This window comes from Cupressus sempervirens, chromosome 4 (genome assembly GCF_028749045.1).
Source record: "Cupressus sempervirens isolate cs-2001-9-10 chromosome 4, ASM2874904v1, whole genome shotgun sequence".
In the NCBI taxonomy this organism is placed as follows: Eukaryota; Viridiplantae; Streptophyta; class Pinopsida; order Cupressales; family Cupressaceae; genus Cupressus; species Cupressus sempervirens.
In genome coordinates, this window is record NC_143121.1 from 782928671 (window position 1) to 782938848 (window position 10178).

Here is a 10178-nt window from a genome sequence, read left to right on the forward strand (position 1 = left end):
ACCCTAACCCTAACTCTAACTCCAACTCTATCTCTAACCCTAACCCTACCCCTCATTCTAACCCTAACACTAACTCTAACTCTAACCCTAACTATAACTATAACTCTAATCGTAACCCTAACCCTAACCCTAACCCTAACACTAACCCTAAACCCAACCCTAACCTTGACCCTAACCCTACCCCTCATCCTAACCCTAGCATTATATATAACACTAATCCTAACCCTAACACTATATATAATTCTAACTCTAACCCTAACACTAATTCTAATCCTAATCACAACCCTAATCCTAACCCTAAATCTAACCCTAACTCTAACCCTAAATCTAACCCTAACTCCAACTCTATCTCCAACTTTAATTGTAAGTCTAACTTGATCCCTAACTCTAACTCTAATTCTAACCCTAACCCTAACCCTAACCCCAATCCTAACCCTAGTCTCAATTCTAGCCCTAATTCTAACACTAACACTAACCCTAACACTAACACTAACACTAACACTAATTATAACCATAACCCTAACCCTAATGCCAACCCTAACTCTAATTGTAACCCTTGTGCTAACGCTAACACTTATTCTGACCGTAACTCTATCTCTAACCCTTCTTCTAACTAACTCTAGCTCAAACCCTAACTCTAAATCTAACCCTAACCCTAACCCTTATTCTCACCCTAACTTTATTTATAACTATAATTGTAGCCCTAACACTAATTCTTACCCTTACCTTAACCCTAACTCAAACTCAATCTCTAACCCTAATTATATTTGTAACCCTAATTCTAACCCTAACCCTAATCCTAACTCTAACTCTAAGTGTAGCTCTAATTCTACCTCTAACTCTAACCTATATATCCCTAACTCTAATCTTAATTCTAACCCTAATCCTAATTCTAGCTCTAATCCTAACCTAATTTTAACCCTAACTGTAACTCTAATCCTAACTCTAACCCTAACAATAATTCTAATTCTCACCCTAACCTTAACCCTAACCCTAACACTATTTCTAACCCTAACTCTAACTCTAACTCTAATGCTAATTCTAATCCTAACCCTAATCCTAACCCTAACTCTAACCCTAAATATATCTCTATCTCTTACCCTAACACTTTATCTCTAATTATAACCCTATCCCTAATTCTAACCCTAGCTATACCTCTAACTCTAACTCTAATTATACCCCTAACCCTAACATTAACCCTAACTTGACTCTAACTCTAAACCCACCCCTAATCCTAACCTTAACACTATATATAACCCTAACTCTAACCTAACCCTAATTTAATCCTAATCTCAACCCTAACTCTAACCCTAGCCCTAAATTTAACTAGGTAACTCTAACCCTAGCTCTATATCTAACCCTAACCCCAACTCTATCTCTAACGTTAACTCTAACTTGAACCCTAACTCTAACTCTAATTCTAACCCTAACGTTAACCCTAATCCTATTCCCAATTCTAACCCTAACTCTAACTCTAACTCATATACTAAAACTAACACTATCACTACCTCTAATTTTAACTCTAACTTGTTTTGTAACCCTAACCCTAATGCTAACCCTAATGCTAACCATAACCCTAACACTAACCCTTACCCTAACTCTAACCCTAATTCTAACCCTAGCCTTATTTCTAACCCTAAATATAACCCTGACCCTAACTTTAACTCTAACTCTAACTCTAACTCTAACTCTAACTCTAACTCTAACTCTAACTCTAACCCTAAGTGTTTTTCTAACCCTAACCCTAACCCTAACTATATTTGTAACCCTAATTCTAACCCTCACCCTAATTCTTACCCTTACCCTTACCCTAACTCTAACTCTAACCTTAACTATATTTATAACCCTAATTCTAACCCTAACCCTAATCCTAACTTTAACTCTAATTCTAAACCTAACCCTAACCCTAAGTCTAGCCCTCACCCTGACTCTAGCTCTAATTGTAACCTTAACCCTAAAAATAACCCTAAATCTAATCCTAACTCTAATTCAAACCCTATCGCTCACTGTAATTTTAATCCTAACTCTAACTCTAACTCTAACCCTAACCCTAACTTTTACACTATCCCTAACCCTAATTTTAACCTTAACCCTAACCTTAACTCTAACTCTAACCCTAACCCTAACCCTAACATTAACCTTTACCATAAACATAACTCTACCCCTAACTATAACCCTAAATCTAACTCTACCATAATTGGACTATAACCATAACCCTAACCCTAACTTTAATCCTATCTCAAACCTTAACCCTAATTGTAACTCTAACCTTAACCCTGACTCAAACCCTAACCCTATCCCCACTATAACCCTAACTATAACCATAATGATAACTCTAACCCTAACCTTAACCATGAGCATTACTCTAACCCTAACCTTGACCATAAACATAACTCTACCACTAATGCTAAACCTAATTCTAACTCTACCATAATTAGACTCTAACCCCAACCCTAACTATAAGCATAACTCTAACCCTAACCTTAACCATGAGCATAACTCTAACCCTAGATTTGACTCTACCATAATTGGACTCTAACCCTAACCTTAACCTTGATTTTAATCCTAACTTAAACCCTAACCCTAACTCTAACCTTAACCTTGAACCAAACCCTAACCCTAACCCTAACCCTAGCCTTACTATAACCCTAACCCTAACCCTAACCCTAATCATAACCATAACCATAACTCTAACCCTAACCTTAACCATGACCATAACTCTAACCCTAACCTTAACCATAAACATAACTCTAATCTGAACCTTAACCATAACTCTAACAATAACCATAACCATAACTCTATCCCTAACCTTAACTGAACCCTAACCCTAACTACAAACCTAACCCTAATGCTAACCCTAACCCTAATTTTATCCCTAAGGTTAACATTAACTATAATGGTAACTTTGTCCCTAACCATGTATCTACGTGTGACTATAATATTTTACATTACAATATCTCAAAAATAAAATATTATTTTTATCTAAATTAAACTCCTTATATTAAATTAAAAAAATATTTGACTCAAACCCTAACCTTAACCTTAACCCTATCCCCACTATAACCCTAACCATAAACATAATGATAACTCTAACCCTAACATTAACCATGAGCATTACTCTAACTCTAACCTTAACCATAAACATAACTCTACCCCTAATTGTAAAATTATTCTAACTCTACCATAATTGGACTTTAACCCTAACCCTAACCCTAACTATATGCATAACTCTAACCCTAACCTTAACCATGAGCATAACTCTAACGCTAGATCTGACTCTACCATAATTGGATGCTAACCCTAACCCTAACCCTAACCTTAGTTTTAATCTTGACTAAAACCCTAACCCTATCTCTAATCTGAACCCAAACCCTAACCCTAGCCTTACTATAACCCTAACCCTAACCTTAATCATAACCATAACCATAGCTCTAACCCTAACCTTAACAATGACCATAACTCTAACCCTAACCTTAACCATAAACATAACTCTAATTCAAACCTTAACCATAACTCTAACAATAACCATAACCATAACTATATCCCTAACCTTAACCATAGCTCAAACCCTAACCCTAATTCCAACCCTAACCCTAATGCTAATCCTAACCCTAATTCTATCCCTAAGGTTAACATTAACTATAATGGTAACTTTGTTCCTAACCATATATCTATGTATGACTAACATTTTAGATTACAATATCCCAAAAATAAAATATTTTTATTATTATCTAAATTAAACTCCTTATATTAAATTTTTAAAAATATTTTGAAGCATAATTTTATAGTAACTTCATACAAATCTAATTAAAAATTAATTAACAATTTTATAGTAACCTTATCAAAATAAAAAAATAAAAAGTAAATATTTTTCCTATTGTGCCGCGATTGGCACTAGCTTACATATACCTCTATATATATTACGTCGAGAGTAATAATTCTCGAGGCACCTATTTTTATTTAATCCCAAAGTTATTTGAATCGAAGTTGGGATTTATGAAAATAAAAATAAGTGCCTCGAGAATGATTACTCTCAACATGATATATATATATATATATATAGAGGTATATATAAGCTAGTGGCAGTCGCGACGCAATAGGAAAAAATATTTACTTTTTATTTTTTATTTTGATAAGGTTACTATAAAATTGTTAATTAATTTTTAATTAGAGTTGTATAAAGTTACTATAAAATTATGCTTCAATTTTTTTTTTTTAAATTTAATATAAGGAGTTTAAATTAGATTAAAAAATAGATTTTATTTTTGGGATATTGTAATGTAAAATGTTATAGTCATGCATAGATATATGGTTAGGGACAAAGTTACCATTACAGTTAATGTTAACCTTAGGGATAGAATTAGGGTTAGGGTTAGTATTAGGGTTAGGGTTGGAGTTAGGGTTAGGGTAGGAGCTATGGTTAAGGTTAGGGATAGAGTTATGGTTATGGTTATTGTTAGAGTTATGGTTAAGGTTCAGATTAGAGTTATATTTATGGTTAAGGTTAGAGTTAGAGTTATGATCATGGTTAAGGTTAGGGTTAGAGTTATGGTTATGGTTATGCTTAGGGTTAGGGTTAGGGTTATGGTAAGGCTAGGGCTAGGGTTGGAGTAAGGGTTTGAGTCAAGATTAAGGTTAGAGTTAGGGTTAGGGTTTGAGTCAGGATTAAAATTAGGGTTAGGGTTAGGGGTAGAGTTCAATTATGGTAGAGTCAAATCTAGGGTTAGAGTTATTCTCATGGTTAAGGTTAGGGTTAGAGTTATGCTTATAGTTAGGGTTAGGGTTAGGGTTAGAGTCCAATAATGGCGGAGTTAGAATTAGGGTTAGAGTTAGGGGTAGAGTTATGTTTATGGTTAAGGTTAGGGTTAGAGTAATGCTCATGGTTAAGGTTAGGGATAGGGTTATCATTATGGTTGTGGTTAGAGTTATAGTGGGGATAGGGTTAGGGTTTGAGTCAGGGTTAAGGTTTGAGTTACGATTAGGGTTAAGGTTTGAGACAAGATTAAAGGTAGGTTAGGGTTATGGTTAGAGTCCAATTATGGTAGAGTTAGATTTAGGGTTAGAGTAAGGGGTAGAGTTATGTTTATGGTTAAGGTTAGTGTTAGGGTTAGGGTTAGGGTAAGGGTTAGGGTTAGAGTTAGAGTTAAGGTCAAGGTTAAGGTTAGAATTAGGGTTAGGGATAGTGTAAAGGTTAGGGTTAGAGTTAGAGTTAGAGTTAGGATTAAAATTAGGGTGAGGGATAGGGTTTGAATTGGAGTTAGGGTTAGATTTAGGGTTATTGTTAGGGTTAAGGTAACAATTAGAGCTAGAGTCAAGGTGAGGGCTAGACTTAGGGTTAGAGTTAGAGTTAGGATTAGGTTTAGAATTAAAGTTAGAGTTAGGATTAGGGTTAGGGTTAGAATTAGGGTTAAAAATCTAGTTAGTATTAGAGTTAGCATTAGGGTTAGGGTAAGGGTAAGAATTAGGGCAAGGGTTAGAATTAGGGTTACAAATATAGTTAGGGTTTAAAAAACACTTAGGGTTAGAGTTAGAGTTAGAGTTAGAGTTAGAGTTAGAGTTAGGGTTAGGGTTATATTTAGGGTTAGAAATAAGGCTAGGGTAAGAATTAGGGTTAGAGTTAGGGTTAGGGTTAGAGTTAGGGTTATGGTTGGTGTTAGGATTAGAATTAGGGTTAGGGTTACAATTAGAGTTAGAGTTAAAATTAGAGTTAGTGATAGTGTTAGTGTTATTATAAGAGTTAGAGTTAGAGTTAGAGTTAGAGTTAGGTTTAGAATTGGGGATAGGATTAGGGTTAGGGTTAGGGTTAGGGTTAGAATTAGAGTTAGAGTTAGGGTTCAAGTTAGAGTTAAGTTAGAGATAGAGTTGGGGTTAGGGTTAGATTTGGGGTTAGGGTTAGATTTAAGGTTAGGATTAGGGGTAGGCTTAGAGTTAGAGTAAGGGTTAGGGTTAATATTAGGGTTAGGGGTACAATTAGAGTTAGAGTTAGAGGTATAGTTAGGGTTAGAATTAGGGATAGGGTTAGAATTAGAGATAAAGTTAGAGTTAGAGTTAAAGTTAGGGTAAGACATAGAGATAGATTTAGGGTTAGAATTAGGGTTAGGATTAGAATTAGCATTAGAGTTAGGGTTAGGGTTGGGGTGAGAATTATAGTTAGATTTATTGTTAGGGTTAGTGTTAGGATTAGAGTTATAGTTAGGGTTAAAATTAGGTTAGGGTTAGGGCTAGAATTGGGATTAGGGTTAGAATTAGGATTAGAGTTAGCGATATATAGGTTAGGGTTAGGGGTAGAACTAGAGTTAGAGTTAGAGTTAGAGTTAGGATTAGGGTTAGGGTTAGAATTAGGTTTACAAATATAATTAGGGTTAGAGATTGAGTTAGAGTTAGGGTTAGGGTAGGGGTAAGAATTAGTGTTAGGGCTAGAATTAAAGTTACAAATAAAGTTAGGGTTAGAATTAGGGTTAGGGTTAGATATAGAGTTAGGGTTTGAGCTAGACTTAGAGTTAGAGTTAGAAGAAGGGTTAGAGATAGAGTTAGGGTAAGAATTAGGGTTAGGGTTAGCACAAGGGTTACAGTTAGAGTTAGGGTGGGCATTAGGGTAAGGATTATAATTAGTGTTAGTGTTAGTGTTAGCGTTAGAATTAGGGCTAGAATTGAGGGTAGGGTTAGGGTTAGGGTTAGGGTTAGAATTAGAGTTAGAGTTAGGGATTAAGTTAGAGTTACAATTAAAGTTGGAGATAGTGTTGGAGTTAGGATTAGATTTAGGGTTAGAGTTAGGGTTTGGGTTAGGATTAGAATTAGTGTTAGGGTTATAGTTAGAGTTACATATAGTGTTAGGTTTAGGATTAGCTTTATATATAGTGTTTGGGTTAGGATGAGGCATAAGGTTAGGCTTAGGGTTAGGGTTAGGGTTGGGGTTGGGGTTAGGGTTAGTGTTAGGGTTAGGGTTACAATTAGAGTTAGAGTTAGAGTTATAGATAGGGTTAGAGTTAGAGTTAGTGTTAGGGTTAGAATTAGGGGTAGAGCTAGGGTAAGAGATAGAGTTGGAGTTAGAGTTAGGGTTAGAGTTAGAGTATGGGTTAAAATTAGGGTTAGGTTTAGGATTAGAATTAGTGTTAGAGTTAGAATAATAGTTAGGATTAGGGTTATAATAAGGCTTGGGGTTAGGGCAAGAATTAGGGTTAGGGGTAGAATTAGAGTTAGAGTCAAGGTCAGGGTCAAGGTTAACATTAGGGTTAGGGTTAGGGTTAGAGTTAGAGTCAGAGTTAGAATTAGAGTTAGAGTTAGAATTTGTGTTATTATTGTGGTTAAGGTTGTTTCTGGGTTATTAGTCATATTATAGCTGATGTTAGTGCTATTATTACATTTTACCTTAGTGTTAGGGTAATTGTCAGGTTCAATTTTTATGTGGGTTAGTTCTATTATAGTGCCCATGATTAGTGCTATTGGATACAAGTTATTAACCTTTTTAATAATGTAATCCCCCTCTCTCCCATCCTCTCTCTCTCTCCCTCTCTCCCCCTTCCTCCCTCCCTCCCTCTCCCTACTCTCTAACTACACCTAGTAATATCTCCCCCTATCTAAATACACCCTCTAATCTCTCTCTGTCTTTAGTCTCTAGATACACCCTCTAATCCCTCTCTCTAATCTCTAGATGCACCCCCTTATCTCTCTCATCTTGCTCTCTAGATACACTCCTAATCTCTCTCTCCCTCTATGCTCTCTAGATACACCCCTAATCTCTGTCTCCCCCCGCTCTCTCTCCCTACTCTCTAGATACACCTCCTAATCTCTCTCTCTCTCTCTCTCTCTCTCTCTCTCTCTCTCTCTCTCTAGATATTACCCCTAATCTATCTCTCTCTAGATACACCATCATATGACTATCTCTTTCCTTCTCTCTCTCTCTCTCTATATATATATATATATATATTTTTTTTTCCACTTATAAAAAATATAATATTATTTCTAGTTTTTAGTACATATAGGGTTAGGTTAAGGTATATAATTTACTAAATGCTTAGTACAATCATATATAGAGTAAGATTTAGAGTTAGGATCCAAGGTTTACAATTTCATTTATATGACACTCAATGTTATGGTTAGGGCTAATAAGTGGTTAAATGTTACACTAAAATAAGGGATATAGTTAAGGGAAGTATGAGATTTAGGTGTAGTGTTGGAGTATTTGGAGTACAACTATGGTCAAATTTGGGATATATGTTATACAAATGACTCAAATAGTGGAAAAATTTTAATTCATGAAATGGAAATTAAAAGTCCCAACACAACTTTTTAGATGATGTAAAAAGTGTGGAAGAATATATAAGAATCAATTTTATGGAGATTATTTCTCCATGATAATGTGAAAACATTATATATTGTTGAATTTTTTAATAATGCTAATGCAATTTTTATTGCAATGATTAAGAATTGTAATCAATAAATATGTCTATCATTAAGGACATCTATTTAGACTTACAATTTTCTTTCTTAATTAACATATTTAGTAGCCACATCCATTGAAGAAATATTTTGTACAATAATAAATTTATTTATTTTGTCCTCTTCTTCATGAAAGTTACATAGAATAATGAGGAAACCAAACTACCAATACAACTAATTAGAAGTAAAATTCTGAAACTAGAGACAAGAATGAACCATATACAAAAAAAATCTTTGTAATGCTGTAAATACATGTCACAATCTTCAACGATTAGGATTCTTTTGTGACTTTTGTTTGAACAATGATCATGAAAGACTTCTTTCATCATTGAGGGAAACCCATCCACTTTTGTAGATGTGTCACACATAAATTTGTATGCATTTTTCATATGCATTACTTCCATTTCCTCAACATAGTCAATTGGAAATATTGCATTCTCCACAATTTAATTATAGTTGTGCACATCTCTTTAATTATTTGTAGGCATTTATCAAACTTGGTCTTAAACAAATCATTTGAGGTCATTGAAGTAGTTAGGCTAGTATCAAATAATGTTCGATTCTCTGTTCAAGGCATTCGTAACTCAAATAGTAACCTGCAAACTTATAAACAAATATCAACATATAGAAATAATCAGAATAAAAAGGTATTCATAATTAACACAAATTCTTTCCAATGAATAATTTTTAAAATAACATAAATAAAAATCAAAACTATTTCAAATGAAGTAGTTAGTTTGTAATGCTTGAAATATGGTGGCATTGTCTTTCACTTTTCAAACATTTCAAACATAAATATTAATAAAAATTTAAATATACTATGAAAAATATTTAAATAAAACACATAATTAATGTAATTAAATAATGATAAAATATAAACTATATATATATTTTTTTATTTTAAATTAATCACGAAATTTAATAAAATACAAATTTTATTGATAAGGTGACCTTGCCATCCACATTAATGATAAAATTTAATTATGAAACATGAAAAATATAAATATTTTGAAACATGGAAATATAAAACTATTATGAAACATAGAAATCTAAAACATGCAAACCACAAGCATTTTGAAATATGCAAATCTAAAACTAATATGAAACATGCAAATATTATTCTAAATTGAAACATGCGTATTAAAAATGTGCAAATGAAATGTATTATCAAATATGTAAATCAAATAGATTTTGATTCAATTTGAAATTTAAATCTAAATCAAACATGCAAGGCTAAACTATATGAAACTTAGTGAAATTGAAATCTAAATCAAAGGAGAATATTATAACTAATTTTAAAATTAAATCTACATTTAAATCCAAATACATAGCTAAATCTAAATCTAAATACAAAACTAAATTAAAAATAGAAATCTCACATGTAAAAAATTACTCCAAAACTTTAATCTACTGCTCTTCAAAAAGTCTAATCTACTACAATAATCTCCATCTCTTCCTCCTTGTAAAAACACAAAATGAAAATGAAATGAGGAGCATTTGTTTTATAACCTATGAGAGATTCCTCATATCCCCCAATAGATGTCTTTTGACATTCCACGAATTTGTTTTAAATTCCCCCACTCACAAAAAAAAGCATGAATGTGCATGCAAAAATAAATTTAACAAAAATAAAATGTTTTATATTTAAGAATTTAATGAAATTATTTTAGCTCTATTTTTTTGGCCTTATTTTTTATTTTTTGACCCTATTTTTCAGGTCCTATTTTTGGACCCTTTTT